General features: G+C 41.8%; 1 protein-coding gene across 1 annotated transcript in view; it reads left to right on the top strand.

Moving 5' to 3' along the window:
* Nucleotides 1-13284, top strand: part of LOC115476268 (uncharacterized protein C16orf45 homolog) — a 97407-nt gene that overhangs the window by 37308 nt on the left and 46815 nt on the right. The window lies entirely within an intron of this gene.

Here is a 13284-nt window from a genome sequence, read left to right as displayed (position 1 = left end):
AACTAGTTTTCCAACTGCGGTTATAGCTTTAGGGATGTGGGTTTAAATGTGGCTTAGTTCACACAACAAGAATCACTGTAAAAAACCAATGTATACCCTACTGGATTATCTATTGATTTACTATAGTTTAACTGGGACACCAACATCAGCCACAAAAGAGCAGACTAGTATGACTGAAACATGTTCACCTGAGCTGAACTACTGCAATAACATATTTAGTTCCAGCACCAGCAAATATATTTCACAATTAAAAAAAATGAAATTTGAAAAACTGTTTCGGAAAGGTTGGCAGTAGGTGCAAGATGAACCCTGTCATACACACTGTGGGGATATTCTTTTATTCTCTTTGAGTATTTCAAGATCGTCACACTGCATTTTGGACTTTTGTTGGTCTTTTATAAGACCCTGAGATGTTTTTACTTTTGTAGCTGCACAGCTATTTGTTTTAAGATTCCATCAAACAAGACTCCTGAGGCAGGCACTCTGTGCCGAAACACGGTGCCGTGTTGAGTCCTATATGCAATATTTTGACCATTAAAGTATCATTACACTTCAGTCTCTTTTCTTTGCTGAGCCACCTTCTGCTTCCCATTTAGTTTCTCTGCTCGGATGTTTGTGCACCATACAAAATAATCCACCATAGCTTTACGCATCTTGGCATGTTCTGTGTGGTTATTGCCTTCTACATGCAAGTGCTTGATGACCCAAATCACCTTTAGCAGGGTCAGGGTTGTCTTGAGGGCTGTGCAGGTGATAGGGGCACAAATATTGCTCCCAATCCATTGTCTTCTCTGTAGTGGCCACAGTAGGGTGGGAGCGCTAGGGGACGTGTTGCACAGGGTGGGCTAGATTCTATAAATGGCACTCAAATTTTGGCGCCAAAAAAATGAGCGCTGTGTGCTGCTCTATAAATGATGCTTTGAGTTGGGCACTGTTTATGGCAGAAAGCGCTGGGATCTGCGCCTAACTTTAGGCATGAGGATTTACACCGAAACCTGGTATAAATTCTCACACCTAAATTAGGCACAGATCCCCCAAATACTATAATACTGTGTGCATCTTTAGTGAATGCTCCTAATCCACCCATGCTCCTCCCATGGCCACGCCCCCTTTTCACTTGCACGCTAAGAGATTTACCCACACATCTTTATAGAATAGCGCTTAGAAAGGCGCATGCGTAAAATCAAAATTGTTGCCAATTAGCACCAATAATTGATTGGTAGTGCCCATTTATTGGCGCTAATTGGCTCATTACGCAATTATGTTTCAACAATTTTTATTGATGAGATAACAGAAGAAACAACCCAAAGTCACAGTTCGCAAAGAGTTAAAAACAAAAGCATCTGAATAACAGCAGACTAATAAGCTCATCATTCGAGTTTTAACAGTTTACTCCCCACTCCCTGCCCCTCCCATTCCCCCAAACCCTCTCCCCCCCCTCCCCAAGTCCAGATCGCTAACCAGATGTGTAGTGACAACAACACTGATGTCATACATACTAAGCCAGTCCAATTAATGGTCTGCTTGCAAAACAAGCAAATGGTGCATCTCCACATCTGTCAAACAACCAGTGAAAACGCTTGACACAGCGCTTAGACCAATCCAGGCGTCCAGTTTCTGGTTCCACCAATCTTCACACACCTCAAGCAGACCATGCTGCTACAATTAAATTGGACACACAAATTAGGTGCATGCAATTTTGAATACCATTTATAGAATCTGGGAGGTGGGGGAGTATGATTCTAGCTTGGGATGTTCCTCAGCAAGGGACTGTCCATTTAAGCCAATCACATTTTTAGTTATAGTAACTAAGCAACAGATGGCAGGTAAAGACCAGCATGGTCCATATACTCTGCCCCGCCTTATGTAGAACATAAGTGGAGTGGAGGAGTGGCCTAGTGGTTAGAGCACCAGTCTTGAAATCCAGAGGTGGCCAGGTCAAATCCCACCACTGCTCCTTGTGACCTTGGGTAAGTCACTTAACCCTCTATTGCCTCAGGTACAAACTTAGATTGTGAGCCCTCCTGGGACAGAGAAATATCCAGTGTACCTGGATGTAACTCACCTGGAGCTACCACTGAAAAAGGTGTGAACAAAATTCAAATAAATAAAACACACAGGTTACCTCCTCTGTATCTATGCTTTTAGGATTGTACCTGCTGCTCTGTGCAGATTACACCCCTCTAGGACATTAGATTTCCTCTGATCCCATCTTTTCTAGATAGAGATCTTCTATGTTTTTATGCCATGCTTTTTTTAATTCTGTTTTTGTCCCATCCCACTATTTATATGCAAACTAGATCCTAAGTGGTTTAAAGTAAGACTGACCAGCCAAAACTCTGGGAAAAACTAAAGCAACCAAAAAACAGTAATATTTGATAAAATGATCAGTTGTCAACCTGAATCAAATATTTGTTGAATATAATTGTATTTGTGATTATGAAATACACTATTTTATGAAGACACATAGTTGCAATGTAGGCAATCCACTACCCTTTCCTTGAAAAAACATTTTATGAAGTCACTTTTAAGTTTGCCTCCTTGTAGTTTCATTTCATGTCCTCTAGTTCTCAGGCTTTGGAAAAGATTTGTTTGCCCATCAATACCTTGCAAATTTTTAAATGTCTGTATCACATGTTGAGTGCAGATGGTGCAGAGCAGATGGTTGAAGACTGGGGATAGTATCTCCAAATGTTTCATGCATATCATGAAAGAGCGAGCCCCTGTCTTAAATCAAGTTGTCTTGGATACAGTCTCAGTCTCTTACATTTACTGTTAGTTTTGACAGGAAAAAAATCCCAGTCTCAGGTATTTTTAACTTGCTTATATCCAAACTAGTTCCTAAACAGTTTACAATAAAGTTGACCAGCCAAAAACACTGAGAAGTAATAAAGCAACAAAAACCAATAACATTTAATAAAATGCTTAGTTAAAAGTGAACCTGAATCAAATATTTGCTGAATTAAAAAAGTCTTTAATTGCTTAAGATAATATAAGAACATTGGCATTTAATATTCAGAGCCAAGCTATTCCCAATTCTCACTACTTAAAAAGAAATGCCCTTGACTGATAGAAAGTTTTATTTATTTATTTATTTATTGCATTTGTATCCCACATTATCCCACCTTTTTGCAGGCTCAATGTGGCTTACAATACATCATGGGTACTGGAAATAGAAGTGAATATACATTAGGTTTAAAGAGGGTTTGTGTTACATGGTGGTGAATTACATGATGGTGTTAAAGCAAAAGACATTATAAGACAGTACTAAAAGTTCAAAAGATTATACAATTACACATGTTGACCTTTGTGATATATCTCGTCGAAGAGATAGGTTTTTAATAATTTACAGAAATTGGTCAGTTCATAGACCGTTTTCAAGTTACGTGGCAGCGCATTCCAGAGCTGCGTGCTCACATAGGAAAAGGTAGATGCGTGCATTGATTTGTATTTCAAACCCTTACACTTGGGAGGATGAAGAATGAGGGATGTGCGGGAAGATTTTTTTGCGTTCCTGGGTGGTAGTTCTATTAGATCTGACATGTAGGCTGGGGCATTACCATGGATGATTTTATGGACTAAAGTGCAAAGTTTAAACGTGATGCGTTCTTTTAGTGGGAGCCAGTGTAGTTTTTCTCGTAGGGGTTTCGCACTTTCGTATTTTGGTGTGCCGTATATTAGCCTGGCTGCCGTATTCTGAGCTGTCTGGAGTTTTTTTGAGTATTTGCTCTTTACAACCAGCGTAGAGTGAGTTACAATAGTCCGGATGACTGAGTACCAGTGATTGTACCAGATTGCGGAAGACAATCTTTGGAAAAAATGGTCTAACTCTTTTTAGCTTCCACATTGAATGAAACATCTTTTTGGTTATGTTATTTGCATGGTTCTCAAGTGTAAGATGTCGATCAATGGTGACTCCGAGGATTTTCAGGGTGTCCGAAACTGGTAGATTTAGTTTAGGTGTGTTGATGGTGGTAAATTTATTCTTATTGTATTGCGAGGTGAGTACCAGGCACTGGGTTTTCTCAGCATTGAGTTTCAGCTGAAATGCATCTGCCCAGGAATTCATAATATGTACGCTTTGCTTGATTTCATTGGAGATTTCTCTTAAATCTTGGTGGAATGGGATGAAGATCGTTACATCGTCAGCGTATATATATGGGTTTAGGTTCTGATTCGATAGTAATTTGGCCAAGGGTGTCATCATTAGGTTGAGTATGGTCGGTGAGAGGGGGGATCCCTGTGGAACTCCGCATTCAGGTTTCCATGTCGCTGATGTAATTGAGTTTGAAGTCACTTGATATGAGCGTGTAGTGAGGAACCCTTTCAACCAATTGAGAATGTTGCCTCCAATTCTGAAGTATTCGAGGATGTGTAATAAAATTCCATTGTCGACCATGTCGAATGCACTTGACATGTTGAATTGTAGCAGTAGAATGTTGTTGCCGTTTGCTATCAATTGTTTGAATTTGTTCATGAGCGTGACTAGTACGGTTTCAGTACTGTGGTTAGAGCGAAATCCTGATTGAGAATCGTGTAATATCGAGAACTTGTTTAGATAGGCTGTGAGTTGTTTGGTCACTATGCCTTCTGTTATTTTGGTAATTAAGGGAATGGATGCTACTGGTCTATAGTTCGTTAGTTCATTTGCATTTTTCTTTGCATCCTTGGGTATAGGGGTGAGTAAAATGTTACCTTTTTCCCTTGGGGAAAGTCCATTTTCTAGCATATAGTTTATGTGGTTTGTTAGGTCTTTTATAAATTGTTGAGGGGCCGATTTCATGAGGTTGTTTGGGCATATATCTAGTTTGCAGTGAGATTTGGCGAATCTTTTAAGCGTTTGTGAGATAAGATCTTTCGTTATTATTGTGAATTCTGTCCAGATTCTGTCTGCTGGATATATTCCAGGATCTGGGTCTAGGCAGTCCAGGAGTGTGCTGTATTCGGTGTGGCTGACAGGTATTTTAAGTCGCAGTTGTTTGATTTTCTCCTTGAAGTACTTCGCCAAGTCTTCAGCTCCCAGTATGTCTTTGCTGTTGTTGGTGATTGGAGTGGTGTCTAATAATTTATTTACAAGTTGGAAGAGTTTTGAAAGGTAGAAAGAGTTTGCTTAAGGGTGGAGTTATAGAAGATCAACAATTGCATGGCTTTTTTAAATGCATGACTGATTTAAAAAAAAAAAAAAAACTATAGCAGTACATGCAAATCTCTCTCATGAATATTAATTGTGGATATCCTGAAAACCTGACTGGCTGGGGTGCCTCCAGGATCAGGTTTGGGAACCACTAAACTACATGCTTGTTCATCCAGACATTTTCTACCTCTGAGCTCTGTCCCAGTGAAATTCCAAGGGCTGCTAAGGAAACAGCAGGACAAGGTATCCAAGCACAGCACGAGTAGAACACAGCTAAACATTATTCATTCAATTTCAGAAATAAAAGAACACAGTAGCAGGTTAGTCAGAGCAAGCAGAAAAATGATAATTACTTGTATAAATATCATGTAGGGCAAGCATGCTCTGTAATATACACAGTTAGGAATCAGACCTGATAATAAACTCAAACATCTGAGGTCCTGCGTCATACAGCCACAGCACTAATCATATCACGCAAATGCAAAAGGATCTTTTTCTCAGTTTAAAGTACAATAGACTAAGTTTCCAGCAGCACTAAATGTTACAATAAATCCACAATTATGCATTTTCAGAAAAAATATGTTCATAAGGGACTAAAGTCAGAATGGATTTTTACAGTAGATGTAGTTATCAATAGAAATCAAACAAAATAAAACATGGAAAAGAAAATAAGATGATACCTTTTTTATTAGACCTAACTTAATACATTTCTTGATTAGCTTTCGAAGGTTGCCCTTCTTCCTCAGATCGGAAATAAGCAAATGTGCTAGCTGACAGTGTATATAAGTGAAAACATTCAAGCATTACTATGACAGTCTGACAGGGTGGGAGGATGGGGGTGGGTCGGAGGTATGCAAGGGGACATCAAAGCATATCATTGATATTCTAACAGGATGGGTGTGGATAGGTGAGGGGAGGGTGATCAACAGAGACATACAGCTTTATGGTTTATAATGGGCTAGGAACCCCAGATCCTTGTTAAGTCCTTTCTGTTGGGTGTTAAAATATTCAATCATTCTGACTTCAAAGGTCTTACGTTCTTGTATGGTTTTAAAGTTACCTTTCAGGATTCTCACTGTGAAGTCACTGGTACAGTGTCCTGGTCCTGTAAAATGTTGACCAACAGGCGTGGGAACCCTGCTGGCACCAGTATTGTTCATATGATGTCTATGTAAATTGAATCTTGTCTTAAGCATCTGGCCTGTTTCTCCAATATAGCATCCTTTGTTACATTTTTTACACTGAATGATATATACCACACTCCTCTACAGTAGATGTAGAATTTATCCACATATTTTATGCGGGTTCCCAGTTGAGGGGGGCAGGGAAAATATTTTTTCCTTGCTGCGTTACGATGTGCTAATGCCATTAACACATGCTATTAGTAACTAGGTCCCGGTGCATAAAATGGAACTAATGGCAAAATAACATGACGCACATTAGCAATTCTAGGCATTTGTGTTCACTGCTTGTTTGTCTGCAGTGTTCTGCAGTTTCTGAGAATCCATCAGTTTCCAGCAAAATTCCTGAAACTCCTTCAGAGTCGCTCATTAAAAGGCCTTAAACATCATGGGCTGGGCTGTGAAGGTAACTTTACAGAGTCATTTTTATGCATATAGACTGCACTCATATGTATATGGTCTTTTATGAAATCCCAACTCTTGTAAAAGTACAGGTATTGACATGATCTTGAGTACTTTGCTGGTAGGTGTGTACAGGTGCAAAGTTTCAGCAAACCATGGGTGGAATTCACAAGTATGCATGTGGACTATAAAATATTCTTTTTATTTATTTATAAAACTTATACCCCTCCTAAAAACTAAAGATTATGTTTACTAAGGTGCGTTAGCATTTTTAAGGCGCCTTTAAATTTTAGGTGCGTTAAATGCTAATACACCAATGTATTCCTATGGGCGCATTAGTATTTAACGCATATCAACCAATAACGTGTGTTAAGGGAAGGCGGTAGAACTAGAGGACATGAAATGAGGTTGAAGGGGGGCAGACTCAAAAAAAATGTCAGGAAGTATTTTTTCACATAGAGAGTGGTGGATACTTGGAATGCCCTCCCAAGGGAGGTGGTGGAGATGAAAACGGTAACGGAATTCAAAAATGCGTGGGATAAACATAAAGGAATCCTGTTCAGAAAAAATGGATCCTCAGAAGCTTAGCAGAGATTGGGTGGTAGCACCGATGGTTAGGAGACGGGGCTAGTGCTGGGTAGACTTCTACGGTCTGGGCCCTGAAAATGGCAGATACAAATCAAGGGCAGACTGGATGGACTGTACAGGTCTTTTTCTGCCGTCACCTACTATGCTACTCACGTTACTATGTTAAAAATGCTATCGTGCCTATAGCGTGCCTTAGTAAACATACTCCTAAGTGGTTTACAACAATACACTCATAAAATCAAAAACAAATACAGACGCAAAATACAAAACAAACAAAAAAAATATTTAACACATTCTCAGCCTTATTTTCGAAAGTGATGGGCGCCCATATTTCGACCCAAATCAGGAGATGGGCGCCCATCTCACAAAGGTGCCCAAATCGGTATAATCGAAAGGCGATTTTGGGCGTCTTGAACTGCAATCTGTTGCGGAAACGGGCAAAGTTGATGGGGGCGTGTCGGAAGTGTGGTGAAGGTGGAACTAGGCGTGTTTATCGGCCGAGCAGAGATGGGCGCCTTAGGCCGATAATCGAAAAAAGAAAGGTGTTTTTAGTGCGAATTTCGGTCATTTTGTTTGGACCATTTTTTTTCACGAACAAGTCCCAAAAAAGTGTCCTAAATGACCAGATGACCACCGGAGGGAATCGGGGATGACCACTCTTGACTCCCCCAGTGGTCAGTAACCCCCTCCCACCATAAAAAAACAACTTTAAGAACTTTTTTTTCCAGCCTGTATGCCAGTCTCAAATGCCATACCCAGCTCCATCACAGCAGTATGCAGGTCCCTGGAGCAGTTGTTAGTGGGTGCAGTGGACTTCACCTAGGCCCACCCCCCCCCCTACCTGTTACACTTGTGGTGGTAAATGGGAGCCCTCCAAACCGCCCCCAAACCCCACTGTACCCACATGTAGGTGCCCCCCTTCAGCCATAAGGGCTATGGTAATGGTGTAGATTTGTGGGCAGTGGGTTTTGTGGGGGATTTGAGGGACTCAGCACCCAAGAGTTGGGAGCTGTGGACTTGGGAGGTATTTTACTTTTTTTTTTTTAATTGTTACAAGTGCCCCCTAGGGTGCCCAGTTGGTGTCCTGGCATGTGAGGGGGACCAGTGCACTATGAATCCTGGCCCCTCCCACGACCCAATGCCTTGGATTTGTTCGTTTTTAAGCTGGGCGCCTTCAGTTTCCATTATCGCTGAAAAACTAAACTGCCCAGCTCAAATCCGCACAAATCCGATGCATTTGCCGGGCACAAGCCGTATTATCGAAAAAAAAGATAGGCACCCATTTTTTTCAAAAATATGGTCTGTCCCGCCCCTTCACGTACCCGTTCTCGGACATAGACGCCCATGGAGATGGGCATTTGATTATGCCCCTCTCTGCCTACACTACTCAAACACAGGTTCATCAGATATTAGAGGCTTATTTTACAAAACCACACTAACAGTTCCTGTGCGGCAATTGAAAGGAGGCCCATAGGAATTGAATGTGATCCCTCTCATTTGCCGCAACTAGAATCAGTAGCATGGCTTTGTAAAAGAAGCCCTAAAAGCCTGGAGAAACAAATATGTCTTTAGATTTTCTTAAGCTGCTTCATTGAAGTAGAATACCGTAAAAAAAAAACCCAGGAAGGGTATTCCACAATACTTACATGCATACTTAAATACACTCATTTACACGCTCACCTAAATAAGTTAGGTATGGGCATTTATACCTGCTTTTGAGCAGGTGGAAATGTCAGCGTCTGCAGTGTAGGTGTGCTATTAATTTTATTTATTTAAATACTTTTGTATATTTGAATGTATTAAAATTTTTATTTATCAGTTGCCTTTATGTATTTTGTAGACTCCAGATGCAGGTTGTCTAGCGAAAACATGGTGACTGTGTCAGGTCATTTCAAATAAAGGCTGTTTCTGTATTGCACATCACTTGATGTGTTTTTCTCCATCTTTCTTTTGTTAATATTTTATGAAGACACATAGAGAGGCATTTTCGAATGGGGACGACCATCTCTAAGGGCGCCCAATTATAAGGACGGTGCCATGAAGGGATGGGGCAACGCGTATTATGAAAACAAGATGGACGTCCATCTTTCGTTTTGATAATACAGTCGGGGACGCCCAAATCTTGACATTTAGGTCGACCTTAGAGATGGTCGTCCTCGGTTTTCGGCGATAATGGAAACCAAAGACGTCTATCTCAAAAACGTCCAAATCCAAGCCCTTTGGTTGTGGGAGGAGCCAGCATTTGTAGTGCACTGGTCCCCCTCACAAGCCAGGACACCAACCGGGCACCCTAGGGGGCACTACAGTGGACTTCAGAAATTGCTCCCAGGTGCATAGCTCCCTTACCTTGGGTGCTGAGCCCCCCCAACCCCCCACCCAGGTCCACATTCCTGAAGTACACTGCACCCACTACAACTGCTCCAGGGACCTGTATACTGCTGCGATGGATCTGAGTATGGCATTTGAGGCTGGCAAAAAAGTATTTTTAAATTTGTTTTTTTATGGTGGGAGGGTGTTAGTGACCACTGGGGGAGTAAGGGGAGGTTATCCCCCCATTCCCTCTGGTGGTCATCTGGTCAGTTTGGGCATCTTTTTGAGGCTTGGTCATGAAAAAAAATGGACCAAGTAAAGTCAGCCAAGTGCTCGTCAGGGACGCCCTTCTTTTTTCTATTATCGGCCGAGGACGACCATCTCCTAATCACACCCCAGTCCCGCCTTCGCTACCCTGCTGACACGCCCCCGTGACTTTGGTCGTCCCCGTGACGGAAAGCAGTCAAGGGTGTCAAAAAAATCGGCTTTTGATTATGCCAATTTGGACGACCTTGCGAGAATGACGCCCGTCTCCCGATTTGTGTCGAAAGATGGGCGGCCTTCTCTTTCGAAAATAAGCGTGATAGTTGCAATGTAAGCATGATTCTACCACTTAAACTAGGGGGCCCTTTTACTAATCAGCGTAAGCATCTACGCGCATCCAACATGTGCCAAAATGGAGTTATCCCCCAGTGGTCACTAACGGCTACTGCGTGGCTCTTGCAGTAATTTTAGTTTTGATGCGCTGCCGATACGTGCAGCCTAAAAATAATTTTTATTTTCTGCTGCACATATCGGACACACACGAAGTGGCATTTGACACGCTTAGGTCATTACCGCCCGGTTACCACTTGAGACTTTACCACTAGGTAAAGTTCTGGCGGTAAGGTCTAAGACCAAAAATGGACGCGCGGCAATTTTCATTTTGCCGCATGTCCATTTTCGTCAAAAATTTTAAAAAGGCCTTTTTTACAGGCGTGCTGAAAACTGATTCTTTGCATGCCCAAACCCCACGCCTACACTACCGCAGGCAATTTTTAAGCGCACCTTAGTAAAAGGACCCCTAGTATTTTATTTATTTGGCTTTTGCTCATGCCTTTTTTAGTAGTAAATCAAGGTGAATTACATTCAGGTACACTAGGCATTTCCCTGTCCCTGGAGGACTCAGAAGCTGATGTTATTCCTGAGGTAGTAGAGGGTTAGGTGATTTGCCCAATATCAAGAGGAGCAGCAGAAGTGGGATTTGAACTGGTTACCCTGGATATCAAGCCTGATGCTCTAATCACCTCTATTCCACTATATACATAGCTGGCACCTATTTGCCCTCTTAAACTAGCCCTCCCCTCCACTGTAAATTTGCCCTCCACTCAAATAGCTTCATGACATACTGATGTGCAAAATAGCACTTGTTTGAGTATCATTGTTGAATACTAGTTGGAGTACTCCAGGTGCAGCACTTTGAGAGACCGGGTACATAGCAATATATTTTGTTAGAGTGACACTTTTTGGTGAAATTAATATGATTTTGGAGCACTGGGTTTTGCTCACTAAATAATTAAAAAGTTACGGAGTGGATCAATGATAGAGAAGCTTGTCCACCCTTAGAGGTATAAATCGCTTCGGCGTTTCCTTGCTTGGGTGAGTTATCACTCTGAGATTACACCACATAAATTACATATTTATTATAGTTTGTTATTGCGGTACCTGCTTTCTCATTGTGCTCCCCCTGATTGTAACCCTGGTTTTTGTTTTTTGTTGCAAAATATGGTGAGTCATCTTTTACCACAAGGTGTTTAGAAGTCAACAGCTTTTGGAGGCCTTCATAGATAAAAAGCCAGATAAATGTCATTCCTTTTGAGCTCTTGAGTGAATTTTAGTATTATTTACTGTCAAGGATCTTTACATGGTACATGCACTATTTAACTAGCAGGACTTCTACTGTACTCTTTGTAAGTCTTTTATAGTGCTAGATCAAAAGGCTGTTATTACTTTTAGAGTGGTTCAGTGCTACCGAGTTGTTTTTATTTTGATCAAAACATCTTTGAAGTACATTTATTATTTCTTAGGCTTTTCAGTATCAGAGAGAGCCATCTCTTTGTTGAATGAATGACTGAAGCTAATAAGATTGCTCATTTTCTTCATGAAAGGGCAACAAACTGTAAGATAAAAAGCACTTTATAAATGCAAAGTGCATGTTAATCCATAAAGCTTGCATTACTCATAGGGTGCCTCATTTGAACTAGGCATTGTCCAGCTCACTGATATCAGTGGGTATATTATTTACATAGTAACATAGTAGATGACGGCAGAAAAAGACCTGCACGGTCCATCTAGTCTGCCCAACAATTTTTGGGTGGATTCCCCATCTCTCCCACCCCCTGGTGAGTTCAGCATTTCTTGAGTCTCTCCCAGCTGGTGCTGCATTTTTCCTCCCTTCTCTCTCTCTCCTTCTGCATCTCCCGCTGGATAAGTTCAGCAGCTTGAGTCCCTCTCCTGGTCCAGACAGCATCTCTCTCACTGTCTTTGTCTCCTCCCCCCCCCAAAGGTCCCTCCAGCATCTCTTCCTACACCTCCCAGATCCTGAAACGTGCCCTCCCCGACCAGCGACAACCGCAGTGATTCAGGAAGCCTTTGCCTGCATTTGGAGCCCTCCCCCCCGGCTGCATCCTGTCTCTTTCATTTGCAGCCATGCTCATACCACAGAATAGAACTTCCTGGCATGACCGTCAAACTCCTGTAACTAATAAATATTCTATTATCAAGCAAAAAGTGTCAACCTGCTGGTGTCCATCTGCTCTGAAGTACGAAACTTGGTGGAGCACTAGGGCAACATATCTTAAATTTATGTCTTCCTTAAGGCTTCCAACTGGATCCAGATTCGCAGGACTGGGGTTGATCCTCCAAGAGTGCAGGAAATGGGAGGGAGGGGCTAAGGAGACGTGGCAGTTCCACCTCTGAAGATGCACTGCAATGAAAGAAATGTCTTCTCCTCTATCTTAGCAACACTTTTCCTCAGCAACAGCTTCTCAGTGAACCTGCTTCCATAATGATGTAGAAGTACATAAGTACATAAGTAGTGCCATACTGGGAAAGACCAAAGGTCCATCTAGCCCAGCATCCTGTCACCGACAGTGGCCAATCCAGGTCAAGGGCACCTGGCACGCTCCCCAAACGTAAAAACATTCCAGACAAGTTATACCTAAAAATGCGGAATTTTTCCAAGTCCATTTAATAGCGGTCTATGGACTTGTCCTTTAGGAATCTATCTAACCCCTTTTTAAACTCCGTCAAGCTAACCGCCCGTACCACGTTCTCCGGCAACGAATTCCAGAGTCTAATTACACGTTGGGTGAAGAAAAATTTTCTCCGATTCGTTTTAAATTTACCACACTGTAGCTTCAACTCATGCCCTCTAGTCCTAGTATTTTTGGATAGCGTGAACAGTCGCTTCACATCCACCCGATCCATTCCACTCATTATTTTATACACTTCTATCATATCTCCCCTCAGCCGTCTCTTCTCCAAGCTGAAAAGCCCTAGCCTTCTCAGCCTCTCTTCATAGGAAAGTCGTCCCATCCCCACTATCATTTTCGTCGCCCTTCGCTGTACCTTTTCCAATTCTACTATATCTTTTTTGAGATACGGAGACCAGTACTGAACACAATACTG

This window comes from Microcaecilia unicolor, chromosome 8 (assembly GCF_901765095.1).
Source record: "Microcaecilia unicolor chromosome 8, aMicUni1.1, whole genome shotgun sequence".
Classification (NCBI taxonomy): domain Eukaryota; kingdom Metazoa; phylum Chordata; class Amphibia; order Gymnophiona; family Siphonopidae; genus Microcaecilia; species Microcaecilia unicolor.
This window is presented reverse-complemented; position numbering and strand designations above follow the sequence as displayed.